Source organism: Candoia aspera, chromosome 1 (genome assembly GCF_035149785.1).
Source record: "Candoia aspera isolate rCanAsp1 chromosome 1, rCanAsp1.hap2, whole genome shotgun sequence".
Taxonomy (NCBI): Eukaryota; Metazoa; Chordata; class Lepidosauria; order Squamata; family Boidae; genus Candoia; species Candoia aspera.
In genome coordinates this window covers 74,430,712-74,450,242 of record NC_086153.1, presented here as the reverse complement: position 1 = coordinate 74,450,242, position 19,531 = coordinate 74,430,712, and the positions used below count along the sequence as shown (strand labels likewise).

The 19,531-nt window shown below is 39.5% G+C and overlaps 1 long non-coding RNA gene across 1 annotated transcript; it reads right to left on the bottom strand.

Annotated features, from left to right (window-relative positions):
* Nucleotides 1-1,565: 1,565 nt before the first annotated feature.
* On the bottom strand, nucleotides 1,566-19,257 carry LOC134488142 (uncharacterized). The gene is made up of 4 exons (XR_010066941.1): nucleotides 19,091-19,257; nucleotides 15,412-15,604; nucleotides 10,207-10,410; nucleotides 1,566-1,948 (listed from the first exon to the last, which is right to left on the bottom strand). It is a non-coding gene; the product is annotated as an uncharacterized LOC134488142 (long non-coding RNA).
* Between the last annotated feature and the right edge of the window lie 274 nt (nucleotides 19,258-19,531).

The following is a 19,531-nucleotide window of genomic DNA, read 5'->3' as shown; positions in this document are numbered from 1 at the left end:
TGATACCCTTCTTGCCACCCATGGGACCTCTTGATTTGTGTAGCCCAGACTTGATAGCCTTATATATATAGTACATCAGAGGTAGAAAATATTTTAGTAGTTGGGGCTGTACGTGACATTCTATTTGATGGGAGGGACTCAAGAGGGTAGTTCAAGATACAAATATCTTTTACATAAATTGCATTTCTATGCCATGCACTAAATATTGGCAATTGTTTTCTCACTACTGGTCCTTCTCAGAATGGGATGACTTTTGTCAAGATTGTATTGTCTTTTAGCCAGTTCACAATAGGTTCATGTTAGTTTCTCTTCCCCATTACAGTAACATGCTAGAACCCAAAGTGCCTTGACAAATACACACAGCAGAACCAAATAATTTGTTGAGAACAACAGCTCAACAAATAACCAAGGATACTTTTATTTCAGATGAATGAATTAAAATGTATCTTCACTGACCAAAATAGTCTACCACCAATTAACCAAGTAATAATTAAATGTATTACTTTTCTTAAATGTATTAACTAACAGTTGAAATTTCTTCAGAACTACCAAGAAGTAGGTCCCACTGAGTCTAAGAGAATATACTCCCAGGAAAATGTGTACAACAGTTAAGACTAAGCCATTTAACCTTTGCTACTTTTGCTACTTTTTAGGCAGTTGGTTAAGTTTACAGACTTCCATATAACCAATCTTTTCCACTGATAAAGTCTTCTGATTTCATTACTGAAAGGAAGCCAGGCTGTTGTCTTCTTCTACAAGTCTACATCACCCTCAGAGTAATAACCCATTACAACTTGTCTTTCCTCCTAAGGGTCAATCAATGAGGTGCCTAAGCCAATTGATGCTTGTTTGCTGGCCAGTAACAAGTACACTGTCTCCTTTAGTTTCACACCAAAAGGACAAAAGATCAATCTTCCTGTCTTACTGTACTTTTTTGTATCTGTTTGCAGCCCAAATCTGATAGCCCTGGTAAAAAAAAACATTAAATTGCTGATGTGTCTGTTTGTTGTGTTGGCAGCTACCACGCTGCTTCTGCTGTGAAGTATTTTTGGCTCCTTTTACTCAGTTTTGACCAAGCCTTGATGCTAGGATACTCTTAGATGGGAAGAACTGCAAGCTAGGTGGCCTCACCAACAGCTGCATGGATTCCTTGGTACAAGTGATCACTACAAAATGCAGCTGCTTCTAAACTGATGCTTGCTGGTTGCAAACAGAAGTTCATTCCCAATTTTCAACCATGTAAAATCTGCGGGAAAAAAGTGGGACTTGGTATAAGAGTAAACATTCAGTGACAACATCAAGTGATTGGTGTAGGGCCCAAATGGTTTCACAAGCAGATTGGAAACAGAGCATGGTAGTAAGCTTCACGTAAATATTTTTCATTTTTTGTCATTACCTGCATGTAGAAACTGATGTTAAAATAATTTCTTTCATGTAACTGAATTCAAAAATATCCTTCTGGTTCCTGGTAGGAAAGAAAGCTGTTAATAGAGTTTATTTTCAAAGTTTGCAAAGCAATATCCAGCTATTTCCTTTGGTGCATAGTGAATAACTCCCCCGTAATCTTTACATAAGGATGATATAAATTTTATATCCAATAGCAATTCCTGACCACTTTAAATATATTAAATATATTAATATTTAAAACAAATAGTTGCAATCACTGAAAGAAAAAAGAGAGAAGTATTTTGGTCACGGCCTTTTTGTGTAAACTTAGACAGTGGGTGTGGGTTTACCATTTGCATTTGGAATATCACTTAATAATGAATCATAATACCAGATACCTTTTAAAGAAATCCTCTTACACACCTTTTGTGAATTCAGTTGTGTGGATTTTCAGTTAAATGAGCTGACAATTGTAACCCAGTTATTTTTCTAGCCAGACCACAGGGAAAACTCATCAGTATGTCTCTCTCTACCATGGTAAGGTATGTGATGAAATAAACAGCTGTTCAGTACAGAAAAATGTAAGAGATGATGCATCATCACTGTGGGCCTTTGGAATTTTAATGTGGCAGGAGGTCATTTGGGCAAACGGCATTTGGCTTCCTTTTCTTTTTTTTCTGAAGACCAACCCTGCTTCCCAAAACCATACTGTATGTTGTATGATCTGGCAAGAGCAAACTTCAGAGGGAAATAGTGTGAACAATGGCAAGTTATGCATAAATTAGAACAAGGAGATGAATTAGCATATTTTGGTAGAATGTTTATTAAAGATGGTGAAAATGGATGAAAAAAAAAATTCTAAGACACTCAAATGCTGCTAGAAAAGCTGTAGGTATTACGTGGCTTGTGGCCAGAAATACATATCTGTTGGAAGAAGCTAAAAGAATCTGTGTATAAGAGCATCATTCTATCCTCTGCTATATGGAAGGAAAAGTTGGGTATGTTAAAAAAACATGGAAGTCAGTGGATTGCAGTGGGAATAGTATATTTAGGAAATATATGTGACAAAACAAGAAGAAATGAGGTAAAGTATACATCGAAGATGAATGAAAGTTGAGTCAATACAAAAGTGGATGACCATATACAGAAGAAGCATGCATGTTGAGCTGGTTTGAATTTATAGACAGTTGGAAAGACAATCAAACACAAAACAAACACAAAAAAGGTGAATGGGCTGAGAGGAAGGGAAGGCAGAGAAAGTCATGGCTGATGGAGCTCATGAGAGCATCATGAATTTTAAGGTGAGGATTTTAAAGAGTAAATGGCAATCTTTTGTATTAAGGGGTGTATGGAAATAGTGGCAGCAAAAACTGTTTGCAGGAATAGGTATAATGAATGGCCTAAGCTAGACTGAGCTCTAATTCCCACCCTTTTTCCTGCCTCAGACTTTTAATTTTTTCTGTGTATAGTACTATTTCTTACTCCCTTTTTGCATTCTGCACAGTGTCGCTCACCCTGAAAAGAAATAAAATGATGGACATGTATGTATTAGGGATAGATCGATTTCTCCCCTTTTTAAAAATAGTATGGTTAACCTGTTTTAGGGCTTATCCTATACTTTTTGTGTGCTTCCTGTCTCAGAATGGTAAGAAACCAAGCAACCAATTTTTAGTAAATAAGTAATAATGTATATTCAGTCAAGCAACCGATTGTTGACATTTGTGGTCAAAGGACACTCCAGGACCTGCAAAACAGGCTCTTAAAGGCCACGGGTGGTCCTCTAGTCTCACCACTGATTTAAATGTTAATGCAAAGAGACTTTGGCTTCCAGTTCATGACAGGCTATGTAAAACAGGGATGTGCAGTACAATGTGTGCTCCATCCATGCAAATCTGCGTGGCTTGTAATTTATGGTAGAAATCCATTTAAAACATGCAATTACTTGAGGCAGGTGGTAACAAATGCCTTTGCTAACAGGCAGAATCAAAATGATAGCCTCCAGTTCTACTTTAAAAGGAGAGGAAGAAATGAGAGATGAAGAGTTGTTAATAGGCGGAAGAGGTAGTCCTACCCATGGCATTTCCCATAAAGAAATTTTGACATTTGACAAACTAATTGTATGTTTTCTGAACACACATGTATCTTCTCTTTCATAAGGTACGGGATGGATGACCTTTGTAAAACAAAGGGAAGAAAAAGAACACTAAAAGCAGATAAGGCAATAAGAGAGAACAGCCTCAGGGCTGAAAAAAATCACATAATTTTAAAATGTATTATTATAATGGTAATGTTTTCTAACTTCAGGCTAGAAACAAAAGCCACAGTTAACCATTGGTTACTGTGAAAAAAAATTGGTTTGATTTCTTCATGTATAAGGAAGTTGGGTCTGGAAATGGTAGAATAGCCGCCTCCGGAAGGAGTAAAGGTAGTCCTCATTTAGTGACTGCCTCATTTAGCGACCATTTGCAGTTATGACAGTGATGAAAAAGTAACTTTGCAATTAATCCTTGCATTTATGACCTTCACAGGTCTGTAAAGCAAAGGAAAGCTGAAGTAAGATTGTAAGTGTCATGAGTACTAATGGCCCCCCAGGGAGGAGTCCGTCAGAAACTAGAAGAACTAGAGGAACTTTTCCTCAGAAACTAGAGGAAAGGGTAAAGTATCACTTGTCTCCTTTATTCTGAATACCAGCTTGACCACACAGCTATACTCCAAGATGTACTTTCTGAGGTTGCAGGTCTGGATGCGTTCACCCAGAAGCCTCGATGTGACCTACAGAACCCGTCTGAAAATTGCCAGCCATTTTAATTGTTAAAATGACAGCAGGGAAGAAATTATTACATATACTGGAAATAATATTAATATTTTAAAAGATGTTCTTAACCTAATTTAAATATAGATTAAACTAAATCAAAACTCCTCATACTTCTTTATCCATGTCCCATATACAGTACATTTTAGAATACAACCTCCAATTTGCCATTTAAAGCCAAATCCCATCTTTGGGTTGAAGATTATTTTGTTCTATGCTGTAGAACATGCTGGCTCTCAAATCATATTTCAAATCCCTTTTCTGAAATGTTAAGCCACCCTCCCTCAAACTGACATACCCTAAATCTGTTCGACCACGTATGTTGGATCAACCATAAATAATGCTCCATGAGCGCCACCAGACTGGGAAAGCTTGTCTAAAGTTTTTGTTTCTTAAAAAGGTACATATATTGTTTCTGTGGTATCTTAAAGCCTGAAATACTTACAGGTAGTTCTCACTTAACAACCACAACTGGGACCAGCAATTCTGTCACTAAACAACATGGTCGTTAAGTGAAACATCACGACTGCAAGACTTACAACCTCACTTTCCCCACAGTCATTAAACGAGTCCCCTACAGTAGTTAAGTAAGGCATCACATGACCATGCCTTGCAATGTTACTGCCAGCTTCTCCATTGACTACTTGTCAGAAGCGAGCTGTGAAGTGCACAAATGGCAATCGTGACTGCCGGATGTGGCAATGGTTGTAAGTGTGAGGACTGGTTGTAAAGTTACTTTTTCAACTTCGAATGGTTGCTAAATAGGGCAGCCATTAAGTGAGGTCTACCTGTATTATGGTATAAATTTTGCAGACTAGAGAGCCAACCATGATGCATCAGATGAAAGTTGCACAAGTTAGTTTTAGTTTTTTAGGTCCTATGTTTGTCAATTTCACCATACCAATCTAAAGGCCAGTTACCGATGGTATAAACACACCCACACACCCTCACTCAATCAGTAAGTGGGAGAGCGGCATGGTGAGGGTTGAGCTTATGGTAAAGGGAGTTTGCCAAAAACGTCGTAGTAACATCTCCCTAGGGTGGCTGCTGTATCAAATATGCCTCAAAGTGTAAGCCTTTAAAATGTAGTAGGAAGATAGTTCATAATTCCAGCTCTCATTAACATTTACTTATATGGAATTATTTCTTCTCTATATTTCTTATTTCATATCTGGATGATTTCAGAACTTCAACTTGCTGTCTTTGCATTCTATCTTCCCCTCCCCTGAGATAAGCAAAGTGTTGCATTTTCAAACTCCCCGTGATTTTAACTTTCAAGATTTCAGATAAGGCGATTCCCTTCAGCCTTCTCCCTGTCTTCCTTATCTTGAGTGTGATGGATTGAACTCTCTTGTTGCACAACCCAGTTCCTGGCAATGGGATAATGTGCCTCAGATTCTGTTTATGCTTACGATTGTGTGTATCACCATTGTATGCAATAGGAAGTATAGAGCCTAGGAAGACATTTTATTTATTTATTTTATTTATTTTCTATCCTGCCTTTATTATTTTTATAAATAACTCAACATACCTAATACTCCTTCCTTCTATTTTCCCAACAACAACAACCCTGTGAGGTGAATTGGGCTGAGAGAGAGTGACTGGCCCAAGGTCACCCAGCCGGCTTTCATGCCTAAGGTGGGACTAGAACTCTCCGTCTCCTGGTTTCTAGCCCAGCACCTTAACCACTAGACCAAACTGGCTATAAGTTTGGCAATACTTTGGTTTTTTCCCCCTTAATTCTGTGTCCAGCAGATATTAAGCTCTGCCATACCACCATCCACAGGATGTGCAAAGTGTACCCAAAGCACAGTAAAACCAACCAGCAATTCTTTCCATTTGTCCTCACCAAACGTGACTTTCAGACTTGCTCATCATGGTGCTGGGATTTCATTCCAAGCCCAAGCTGGCAGGTCTCCAGGCAAATGTCATCTGTGGGGCCTAGCTATCTGAGGGACCACCTGTAGTGTCTGTCTGATTTATTCCTACGGATTGGCCTGCTCTGGATCCCATCAATTAAACAATGTCATCTACTGTAATGGGACCCAGGAGGTGGGCCTTCTCTATTGCTTCACCTGCCCTGTAGAACAGTGTCCCACCAGAGATTTGCATGGCCCCCACTTTGCCTGCCTTCAGGTGATCTTTAAACACCTGGTTGTTTTCCCAGGCCTGGAGCTTTGGGGTAGGTGTTTGGCAGGGTCCCCTTTTAGTGATGGATGAAGTGGAGGTATGTGGTGACTTTGTGGTTCTCCTCCACATACCAATTGTGTTTTACTTTATGCTGTACATTGTTTCCTCTGTATTTTATTGTTTTTAGTTTGTGAAGCTGCCCAGAGTCATTTGGGGGGTGGCCAGCCTAGAAATGTGACTTAAATTAAATTAAATTAAATTAAATTAAATTAAATTAAATTAAATTAAATTAAATTAAATTAAATTAAATTAAATTAAATTGTTCCTCCAAGGTCATTTCAGGAATCTCCTTGGTGCCATCCACCTACATTATCTATTGTCTTCTTATACTTCTACTGCCCTCAACCATGCCAAGTATAGTACTTTTTTTTCTAGTCCATCATCCATTCACATCACACCCACAAAGTATGTGTATTTCTGTTTCCTGATCACTTCAAAGGAGTACTCAGGCTTTATTTGGCCCAGGACCAATGGATTGGTTCTTGCAGTTGAGGGAAGTTAATAACAATTTCAAAAATTCTTAATTTGAAGAAGTAGGTTACTATATCCTTCCTATATCTAGCTTTTATTCCACAATGGGCTTGCCCAGAGTGAATGCAGTTCTCCTGGGCTAAAAGTGTTCCCCTCTTCTACCACAGAGTATCAAACCAGAATTGGGTTCAAATATCCTTTGAACTGCAAACATCATGTGTAAGCATGATGACATTAATTGTCACTAACTCTCAGCTTAGCCAAGCCTATTTCACTATTGTGAAGATAAAATAAAGGAAAAATCTTAATGTAATAACAGTGCAAAAGGTAAGAAGGTAACAATGTTTGAAGGTAAGATTTATTGGTGTGTGTGTGTGTGTGCGCACGTGTGTTTTTCAAGACATGCAAGATGGTGGATGCAGTATCACAATTGCACACATATATCAAAGGGTGGGGCTTGGATTGTAGCAATATGTCTGCCATGTTGCCCATTTTGACCCCCACCCCCACCCCCACCCCCACCCCCACAGCAACCAATGCCACGAATCGTGTAGTGACAAACCCATCATTCATTTAATTTGCAGTTGACTTTACATTACATTTAGAGTACATTTTAAAAAACGATCCCATATATTCATCCCGAGAGCTTCAGGAGACTTCTAGTTGTGCCAGGGGTCACATTCAAAACATTGGCAAGGCAAAGACAAAGGAGCTACAGAGGCCAAGAAAAAACTAGATTTGTCAGGACTTCTGTTGAAATGCTGGATGAAGATCGGATAGTCGAGTTGAAGAAATTAAAGGGAGAGATCGAGTTGCAAGCCATCAATGAAATTGATCTTTTGATGGAATGCCATGGAAAAGAAGGGGTTATAATGTATGGGAGGACTCCTGAAGAGAAGTCGGAGTTTTTGAGGGGGGCAGTTGGGCTGTTCGATTTTTTAAAGAAAAAAGCTCTGTGCACATTGTGGGGATATGTAAATACTCTGGTTTATTTTGAAGTGGGATAAGGGTTTAAGAATATTTATCTGGATTGCTTTTAGGGTTTGGCTGATTTCATTTATCTTTAATGATTTGGATTAAGATTATTAAGGTATTTAAAAAAATAATAAATGTCTGGTTTTAGGTTTGATATGATTAAGATTATTAAAATTGTTGTATTATCAAGTACAATGGCAGACAATTTATATGTTTTTTAGTTTGATCTTTATTATAGTAGACAGAAATGTATAGAATAGTAGTAGGAAGGAAATAATAAATAAATGTTATCTTTGGGGGGGAAGTTGATTAGGAGGTTTATATATTTTTTTCTTTTAATACAGGGGAGGGAGCAACTGTATTTAGTGATTCTTATAATGTGCCAATGGAATGATTTATAGAAATAATGTGATTTTGGTTTAATATAGAGTAAGGGATTGATTATGGAAAATTGTTGTATATCCTTGCTGTTAAAAGTCGGAAGTCACCTCTTTTTGTAATTTTGAAAAATTTTCTCTTGCATTTCTACACTTTTTTAGTTTTTTCTTCTTTTCTTTGCAGTTTTTTGTTTTTCTGTAGCTTTTATCTTTGTTTGAAACTTAATAAAATTCTTATAAAAAAAGAAAAAAACTAGATTTGATTATATTCAAGTTACATTTAAATGTACATATAAATGTTATTAAAATTAAATTGAACACTGCAAATATTACTCCTGAGAGCCAATTTGGTGCAGTGGTTAAGGCACCAGGCTAGAAACCAGGAGACCGTGAGTTCTAGTCCTGCCTTGGGCACAAAGCCAGCTGGGTGACCTTGGGCCAGTCGCTCTGTCTCAGCCCTAAGAAGGAGGCAATGGCAAACTACTTCCAAAATCTTGCCAAGAAAACTACAGGGCCTTGTCCAGGCAGTTGTCAGAAGCCAATAGTGACTCAAAGGCACCTCCCCCCCCCAAATTACTCCTAGGCAATTAATCATTTTTCCTTTTTATCATACTAGAAATATGCACATAGGCTTTGGAGACCATACCCCCAACTTTGGGGCTGCTTCACAACTATATGGGACTGCAATATATGGGACTGCAAGCCTGCCTCTGACTCAGAAAGTGAAACTCTTTCAGAGTCAGAGGAGGAATTGGAAACTTACCAGCCTGAAATTGGGAAAACAAAAGGCTAAACCAGCAGCATAAGAAAAATCCATAGCGCTGATTGGGCAAGATTCAGAGGAGGAATTGAATACACCAATCAGTGCACGCCAACGACGAGCTGAAAAGCACACGCCGGAGAAAGCAGCCTGATTGGCTGCAGGAGACTCCAAGCACGCCAAAGATCGGGATAAAAGGCAGCCACGTGAAGAGCGGGCTGCCAGAGGCAACCGATCCTCTAAGCCTGCAGCTTTGGAAGAAGAGTCCTTACTAGCGTCGGAGGCAGCGTCTGTGGCCGAAGAGGAATCCGTGCCTTCGCTCCACTTTTGAAGAGGAATTGAATCCTGCATCTGCTTCCAACGAGAAATCAGCGTCAGCCGTGCCCGGCAGCCTTCACCTTGCAGCCAGCCTTGAAACTCCGTGATCTCCTCAGCAGCGTAGTCAAGTCAAGAAGTTTCCGCGCTGCCACTTGTCTGCAGTCCTGTGCAACCATGCTTCGCAGACTCAGCTGTGCTTTGGGGTTTCACAACTATCTTGTTCAGAATCTGGGTTCCTGGCCACTTTGGGGCTTCCAGCCGAGTCCAGCCTTGCTTCCAGTCTCCAGCCTTGCCCCAAGTACCGAGTCCTGCTCCAAGATTCCAGTCCTGAGAATTTTGCCTAGTCCAAGTCTTTTAGCTGAGCTTAGCCTTGTTCTGAGTTCAAGTCCTGCTCCAAGCTCCAGTTGCTGTGTCTAGTCCCAATCCAGTCCCAGGTTGCCAGTGATTCAGCACCAGAATAGCTCCAGCACTCCGTTCCAGTTCGAGACCTGTTGCTTCCAGAGCACTGCATTCCAGTCGTATCCAGCCTTCCTGTCCAGTGAGAGAGTCCGGTTTTGCTGCTTGTTGTGCCCAGTTGGGCTTTTGGATTGGAGTCTTCGTATCCAAAGACTTAATTATTGTAAATAGTTATTAATCAAGTGTGTTTTTAAGACCTTGCTTGGCTGCATAGTCTGAACAGGACATGCAATCTCTGGGTGCCAACTTCAGAATTAGCTAATATGTTTCTGTACAGCAGTCTTCCTAACCTAGTATTCTTTGTGTGTGCTGGACTACAACTTCCAGAATTTGCAGCCGTCCTTGCCGAGAATTCTGGAAATTGTAATTAAATCTCTGCAGACTGATTGGGATTTGCTTCAGTATGATGCGTGGCTTTACTTAGACCTTGTAAAGCATTTCCAGCAAAGAAAATCACTCACCCCTGTGAATGTTTAGAGATAGAGAGCACCTTGTTTCATGGTTTTGCTTCTAAGGGGTGCATAGTTTGAGCTTTTCACAAAACAAAAAACTTTTTTGAAGATGTACAAACCCCAACATGTCTGGAAGGACAAATGCGGGGAAAATGTCCAACTGTTCATGTCTTCTTTCAGCAAAACAGTTGTTCATGAGATGTTTCTTTTGCACTGTTGGAGAAAGACAGAAAATTAAGGCCAAAGGTTTGCAAAACAACATACTATTCAAGTGCTGTTACATGTTTTCCACACATGAAGGACTTTCCTAATGGATATAGAGGCAACTGGCACATATATGTGAGCACATATCTCTATTTTTCCATGTTTACCTGAATGAAAGACTATCTTGGATTCAAGAGGACTTTATCTGGCACCCTGAAGATTAGACAAACAAAAACAAAGCAAAACAAAACTCTTCTGCGTCTCCATTATTGTATCTGCAACAAATCTATGACACTTCTCCCATTTTAAAGTTAAATTATTTGAAAAAAAAAACTGCTATTCATTTCCAGTAAATACAGCATGTTTATTTGGAAGCAAAGGTTTCCCATTACTTCCATGTACAGATATAATTTGCAGATTTTTATGATTGTTTTTATGCAACTCCAGAGCATTGCCTGTACAATTAAGCAAAGCTTCTGTGTTACAATAGACTGCAATTGTTATCTATATATCTAAGAGTAATTTCGTTGAAATGCTGGGATCTATAACCAGATAGATTCCTAGATACTTTTTTGGAATTGAACATATCAGCACCAAGATACTTTTGGTGATAATTTCAGTAGCAAATGCCTAATGTAAGGAGAATTTTGCTCTAAATTCTTCATCATGGTTGAGGTAAACTGAGTTTAGTATACTGAGGATAGTCTAATTTTGCCATATTTTCCCCTGCCTTAATCTGACAGCAAAATGCACCAATAATCACAGCTTTTAGAGCCCTCTGAGTATGGTAAAGTAAGATAATACCATAACTGCATCTTAGCCAGCAGGATCAAATAGCAAATAGCAGCTTATTTACTTCATATGCTGTCAAGGATGCCTTGATCATTCATACTCTGTCCTCAAGTAGGCATTTAGAACTCAATTATCTCCAGCTTCTAGGCAAATACAGTATATACAGTTGATTCATTTATTAGGTGGCATCATTTTGTCTTTATTGATTTTCTTTGGGAAAAAAACCACCCCTCCTCTGTACTCATGGAAAGTTAAAAAGAAAAAGGGTTCTAATTTATTCATTATTCAAATTGGACAAAGATTTAGAATTTCTTCTTCAAACCTGGAGATGTATTGTGCTTTGACATGAAACATGAAACTGTCAAATTGTCCTCCTGTGTTCTGGTGGCTCTTCTGTCTTTTGTCTTGCTACAGGAATCCAATTTTTTGTGCGGAGTGGCAGAACGGAAGCCCTCCCTGCAATTGTCGATCACTCAACATCTGAATACCCTTCTGTATTTTTGAGAGGAATGTTTTAGGCATTCAGTAATGTATCACCAGGACGAACCTATCACCGCTCAGAGCATTCATTAATAAACCTCCACACTGGTGCCATTTTATCACCCTCTTTGTTTTTAAAAAACGGTCTTTTAGATTTGCCCTACATAATTGTTCCAACTAAATTGATAAATTATTAAAACAATTGTATAATAATACTTAAATGACAGAGTGTTGCAGTGCTAATTAAATCATTGGTGGTTATGTGGTTCATAATAACAATATAGACTCAGGGGGGGAGGAATTGAAACGTTCAGATGAATTGGATTTCTCCCTATACACAGCAGCTATATCATAAGCTTGCAAACAGCAACACACACACACACACAAATATTACGCGCGCATGTGTGTTTGTAATATTCCCAATAGTGTTGCAAAATCAAATGCAAAATCAAACACAATACATTTTAGCTGACTGACCTTGTCTGGGCTTGGAAGCTGAGAAAGACTAAGCCTGGTTAGTACTTGTTTGGGAGACATTCGGGGAATTCCCAGCTGCAGGTTAGATTGAGGAGCTGAAAGACATTCTAGAAGAAGGCACACTGTTCCATACTGCTCCCCCCACCCCCCAAATTGCCTGGAAGAATCCATGAAGTCACCAGCAGCTGAGCCTGATTCATAGGAGATCTGACCGTTTTAATATTTCCAACCCAATGGAATGTTGGAAAGACATTATATCAAAGGGGCTTAGGATCCTGTCTGGAAACTGAACAGGATCGTCCCAAATTTGATAAGAGCGGAAGAGCTGGCAAAAGAAAGAGCAAGCTTGAAAATGGGTTGGATTTCACTTGGGGCAGTAGAGAAAATATTTCAGAAAAACAATCCTCAAATCCTCTTTTGGAGAGGTAGTGCAGTTGGGCAGCCTCTCAGCATGCTGTTGATTGCTTCATTCTCAGCCCCCTTCCCTTCTCCCTCCTGGTCACAGGACATTGAGCAGAGCATTTGCAGCTTGCCCCCCGTTTTCCACTGCACACATGCACACAAACACACACAGTTGCACCATGAGGGGAAATCAGAAATACAGACGTAACATGCCATTTTGTTACACAGAGGAGAATACAGATGCCTTCTACGGCCACCGCTGATAAGGGACTGGAAAGAGTTCCAGAAGTCTTGTTCTGCCTGCTTTCCCTAACTTGTTATTGTCAATCAAACCTAAACTTTCTGTAAGTGGATAATTAGCACAGTAAAGAGAAGGCCAAACTAAAAGTTTGCTTCCCCTTAGTTGTGCTAATTTTTAGCCAGGGTGTGTGGGTTGGGTTTTTGTTTTCTGTTTTTTTGCATGTAAGAGAGCATTGAAAATGACACCTGCCACCAGTGATCTGAACTGGTAGAATCTACTTGATCACTGCAAGCAAACTGAGATTTCAATGAGTTGATAAAATGTACATAGTGATGACACAATGGTAGTTCTGTTCCTTACATACCTGCACCCAGTGTTGTGATGCATGTGCAGAAGGAGTAAAGTCTGCATTGCAATGGTGCAACACATGTTTTCTCATTTGGCTCTGCCCTCTGAATGCACATGATTGCAGGTTTTTATTCTCTCATTCTGTTGTTTGCATGGACTAGGATTTATATTCTTTGAGTTCTTGCAGGAGAGAGAGAAAAAAAAAACACAAGAAACCTTCAAGCGAGCATCTCAGGTCCCCTTATCTCCTTAATTCTTGCATGTGTAAGCATTCTATTTAATCCACAGATTTCAGCTTTTGTTTAGTTTGTTGGGAAAATGGCTAGCATTTCATGCCTTATTTTTACTACCTCCTGATGTAGAAGGATTTGTTTCCTGGCTCATTAAAATCCACCAGACTTTTTTCTTGAATGCTGTCAAACATTGGCTATGAAATGCCAGGCCATTCAAAGGTCTGCAGTTTCTCTGTTTAACCATTCAACATGTCCTTTCTCTACACATTGATCTATGAATCCAGCTGGATTTGAACCAAGCACACAGGAAGGTGCAGGGAGAGAGATTAACTGTTTTCTTCCCTCAAGGATCTTGTGAAAATCCCCATCCTCACCTGAAGCTCCTCTTAATCATGGCAAGAAAGCTTCTGCTGATACCAGTGTCACAAACAAATACACCTCATTGGATGGGGGAGTGGAAATGGAGGAGAAAATAGAGAATTTGACATGTTTAAATTGCTTAATGCTGCACTTTTGAACATATATGTCAGTTGAATATCTTTCTTGTTTAAAATCTGCACCACAGAAACTTTTGCATAAGGTATTTGCACCACCCTAGGTTTGGCTCCACACCTCAATGATCCCACACTACCATATTCTTGAGCACTTCTTCTGGCTCAACTATAGTATAAGAGGAACCATTTTGAGACTGGTTCTCCCTTGGAAACATGGGGTCTCTGGGGTCTTTTCCTCCTTGGGGGGACCTCTTGGTTGCCTGCATGCCTGCCTCTTCTTCTCTTGAGCTTCTTTAGCAGGTCTGCTTTAGCAGGTCTTATAAGATAACTACCCATCTTCCACTCAGTATCCTGGACCTTTCCCCCCCCCCTTTTGTGTAGAGCAGGACTAAGAGGATTAATGCGACAGGACTTGCAGCAACTCAGAACAGGAGAGGGTGATGCTTTTCGCTCTTGGTTTGCAGCATTCTGGCAGAAGTTAACATGATAGCCGATCATTTCCAAACTGGTTTTGTGGGATTGGAAATAACAGCAGTGTGGAAGTGCCCTTCATGGAGGTTGGCAATGCAATATTCCAGTGGGGGGGGGCAGAGAAAATTATTTGCAATTTTCCTTGTATTAGGAACACTGCTTACATTATGTATTAGGACAAATGCACACATGTATGACATATATATATATATATATATATATATATATATATATATATATATAAAAGAATTTCAAACAGATATGAAAATGAGGTGAAACAGTTTAAGCGTGGTAAAATGAGAAACCACAAAATTAAAATGGATAGGTAGGTAGGATACATCAATAAGATTTATATAAAGAAGTATCTGATTTAACTAAGAAATTCCCCAGCTGGATTTTTGAGGACAGTGTAACCTTTCAGTTTGGTTCTTTCCTATAATTTACATAATCACTTTGCCGCAAATAATATCTTTATTCTTTATACACAGGAGACAGTATTATAAAGGTGATAATGGGGGACCCCTCATACGGTAGTGTTGGTGTAGATCATCCAAAGTCAAAGAGATGAAACCATGATGCTGACAGAGAGCAGTCTGCAATCGACCCCAACCTTGCAAACATTGAATCATGTTGTTATGAAATCTGGATTCCGCAATGAATGACTCACTGTTGGCAACTTCTGTCCTATCAGTGTGCTTTCTGTAGTGGAATAGAGGGCTGGTGTTTGATATCATCTTGGAACATTTTGCTCCCAGAATGGTAATAAGTAACAGAACACTGGAGCTTCTATTGATCAGATCCTTAAATTATTCCAGGCGTTTACCAGTCAGTACACAAAATCTGCATCAAATCACACAAACCACATTGTCTCCAGGCATAAAACTGTACACAGTCTCTGTCTCTGTAAGGCACTTTTTCTTGCTGCTTGTCAGTTCTTCTAAAATTTATTTCTCGGTAGATTTTCAGCCACAATGAAGAGCACCATTAATTGGCGCTGGGTGTCTAAGAAAACAGAGGAATCTGATAAAGAGATAAACAGACTTGCAGATCAGAGATTCGGCATTAAACCTACCAGATGATGAAGTGTGCTTGAGCAGGGATTGAAAGCATCACACAGAGGCATAGATCTGTAGGTCAGAAAAAGATCTGTCGGTCATCTGGTTGAACTCCTCACATGGATCATTCTCAACCCACTCCTTTGAGGTTAATGCATGTGGACTAGCTTTTGGCTCTTTAATTTCTTTGAACCTTGTTTTATCCCCTAGCTCAGGACAGAGGAAAATGTTATGGATAGAACAATCTCATGGAGAGAGTAGGGGGAACTCATGGTGAAAAATGTATGACCTGCTAAGCACTACTGGATTTGCTATGTTTTATTCCTCCCCCCCACTTTTGTGTCTTTGTGTGTGTGTTCTTTTCTTTTGCCTCATATTGATTTCAATGGGAAGGAAAATAAATATGCCAGCTCCAGAGCAATTGAACTGTCAGAGGAAAGAAAAGTATTCAGATGTGGTATCATGTTTTGAATGTTCCCTCATAGGAAAAGAACTAAACAGACCTAAAGCAAAACTTCCTGCAGTACAAACTAGGTTTTTTGGCAGAAATATTTGCTATAGCCCATTCTATGAAAGGTAAGCACACTGTATGCAGGAAGGTTTTGATATAGAAGAGTATCCAGAAAATGGCTTTTTACACAAATGAGCACTAGTACCTGCTCTGTAGTGGTTTGGTTTACATTTATGTAACTTGGTTAATCTTGTTGATCTGGATAATCTGATAAAGAACCCTCAGAAATATACCAGCTGCCTATATTGGCTTTCCCTCCCCCTTGAGAAATAAGCCTTAGGGATTTTTAAAATCTTGTTCTTAAGGTGCGTGACAAACTCTTTAGAATTTCTTTGGTGATGTTTTTGAGCCAACTTGGAGAGGGCAGAAGGTGCCACTACTCATGTTGATGTTTGTTGCACAACTTTTGTCTTGGGAAGCCTCCCTGGCTGCCCCAAGTCAACAATAAAATACAATTAAACCTTTGAGATGTAATTAAACTGTGGAAAGCCAGGAGGTATGTAGATTGTTGCAGAGATGATTATTAAAGGAAAACAGGACAATAGCACACACCCTTTGGTCACCTCACAATAAGTATGTACAATAAAGCCCCGCTGCACCCATGGGAATTTCACCTAAATTCTCTTCTTTGCATGAAGTTTCAAAATGTTATCAAATTGAATGAGAATCTGATGGGGAAAAATGGAGGAAAAATGTTTGGCATGGCATTATAAAATTCTGCTGCCAGTTGACAATACAAACAGCTCCTGATAGAAATGTTGGTGGGATGTTCTCACCTTCTTTCTAAATTCTGAACTTTTCACCCTCTGTATCTGTGAGGAACTAAATAGTACTGCATTTTTCTTCTTGGGATGGTCCTGTTTCTAAATGACAATGAGCTCAGGGCATACATACATGTTGTGTGTAGGGTAAGTGGGACCCTCTTTTTCAATGGATAGAACAAGCCAACTCAATTTGAAACAAAGGATTCCAGGTGTAGGAAGTCAGTTGGATAATGCAGCTTGTCCCTGTGATGTATTTATTAGCAACCAGTTTACAAACTACAAATTGGCCTGTTATCCAGACAAGAAAGATCACTGTTTCAAAATTCAGAAGAGCTTTACCCTTGGCTTGATTTGACGCTGTCCCCACAGCACTGTTGGAAGGGAAATACAGGAAAAAACCCTTTGTTGAACGATGGTGCCCCTGTGATGCAGGTGCAAAAGAAACCACAGCTCATGTCTGTTATACTGCCAGTTCTACAGGGACATTGCTCCTCGTTAAATTGCCACATATTCCGACTTATTTTACTTATATTACCTATTAGACAACAAAGAAAATTCCTTGCCTTTAAACGTTGTTCAGTTTTGCTGTACTGTCTGTAAACTCTGCCTTGCTATGAGCTGTCACTGTTAGTGTATATCCAATGTCTTACTATGGTGGTCTTCTCTCTTTTTGGTCTATGATCATAATAAAGTCTATAAAGCGTAGTGCAATTGCCAAGCACCTGGCAGTGGATACCTTCAAAAGAAGTAATATCATCAGTGATGTACATTAGTGGCTATTTTTATGAACTTCCAGTCATTTCAGAGGAAACGAATATTTATGAGCTTCAGCTGTTCACTATACTTTTTGTTTTCCAGCCTCATAACAATACTGACATATGGTCTCTGGGTGTTCAATTAATGGAGAAATCTTGGTGTATCTTTGAGCAGCATGTCAGCGGGATACCAGTTGTCTTAGTCCAGCTACCTTGTTATCTTAATTAAAACCGAAAACCAGCTTTGATCAACTACAACTTCATTGTATAAGCTCTTTCAATACACTCTTGTGTGGTTCACTCACTCTGCAATACATGAAAAGGATTTATATTTCACACTGGACAGGAAGTCTCATTTAAATGTTTCCTGGTTTTGATCTCCTTAGGGGGAATTAATTTGTATTCCTGTTTGAAAAAATAACAAGCGGCATGGCATTCTGTTCATTAAATCATTTAAATAGTCCCAATATGAGCTCCTGGGCTAATGAGTTATGCATCACAATTCTGAGCTGCTCAGCCTTTGTGGGAAAAATCCCTCACGGAATAAATTTGACAAAGTCTTGAGAAGCAGCAAAAAGATTTTATTAACGTTCTTGCAAGGATGGGTGCCCAGCCAAAATAGGCACACCCCTTCACACAAAGCACGCAGTTTTATTCTCTACCCCCGGCCGGTGAAATCCCTCCTCCTGTTGCCCATTGGATAGGTACTTGGGAGTTCACAGCCTATCCGAGACACCTTAGATTTTGCAGGAAGTCCCGCCTTTGTTTACATCTCCCATTCCTCATTTTTTACCTCCCCCAGTCCCCTATTTGTTCTTTTCCTTATAAGGCAGCTAGCCCCCTTGGAGTAAGTAGGTCGGGGTCATGTCTGACCACAAAGTTCGCTAGAACTGGTGTTGAGCATATTTTCAGCATCAGTTAGGCAGCTTCTTTCCTTAACACCTGTCAGCATAGAGTTATTATCTTCTGTTCCCCTGACCACATATTCCACATCCCTAATATACGGTCAAGCAATTCTAGCTACTAGAAAGCAAGCTTCAGTTAGCAAGTTACTGAGAAAGCAAGTCCTGTTCTATTGTAGGCCTTGCAAAAACAACATCGCTATCCCCCCTTTCTCACACCTTTTTCTGGAGGCCCAGATATGGGGAGAAAAGAGGAAGAACATGAGAGTGAATTGAACACATAATGTTTCCTCACTTGTTATGGAAATTGATCTGCACTAGTCTCGGACATGCAGTCTATCAGTTCAGAAAATGTAATAGCCATTAAGGGGCAGCTATGATTTAATTCACAGAGCTAGGGATGGTTAGAAATACAGCTAAGCAGAAAAGGATTGTGCCAGATTTTCATCCTTAACAATGGAAAAGAGGAATGACTCATTTTAGAAATGGTCTTCAAAACCTCCTTGTTTACCTTTCTCCTTGTGCTGATTGTTGCTGTTTCGCAACTGTTTCTATTCCTGCTGAAAAGTTTTGGTGACCCAAGTGAATTAAGCAAAGACATACACAATTTGGAATAGTGTGTCATCACACACATTTGACCATGTGATGTTCAGGGGAAATAACTAAGTGGTAACTGCACTTTTTGGCCTTGTACTTTTCCTGACTCAGAATAAACATGTTTCACAGATACATTATTCTGCAAGGAAAATGGAAATTCTACTCACCCTGATTCTATAGAGTTGAAAACATTTTGTTGCTTCAAACTAAAGAATGAGATTCCACCACTTCCCAATCCATGTGTTTACCAGTGCATGCCAGCATTCAAAATATGCCTTCCTCCTGAGCTAGATGGAAAAGTCAGGTCTTAACTGCTCCCTTGAAACCCTGGAGGGAAGAGATAGACTGGATCAATTTTGTCTGCGGGGGAGGACTCCAAAGCATAGGGGCAGTAACTGAAAATACTCATTTCCTGGTACCCATCAAATGGCATTCTAGGATATACAGGACCTGGAGGGAGCTGACTCTTTTCTATCTGATTGGATGAGAAGATGAATACAGATAAGCAGGTCTGGAGCCATGTAGGCTTTTAAAGGTAACAACCAGCAGCTTATTAAAAGGAAAACTATATTCAATTTTGATTTAATAAACCTATGCTTTTGTTTTAT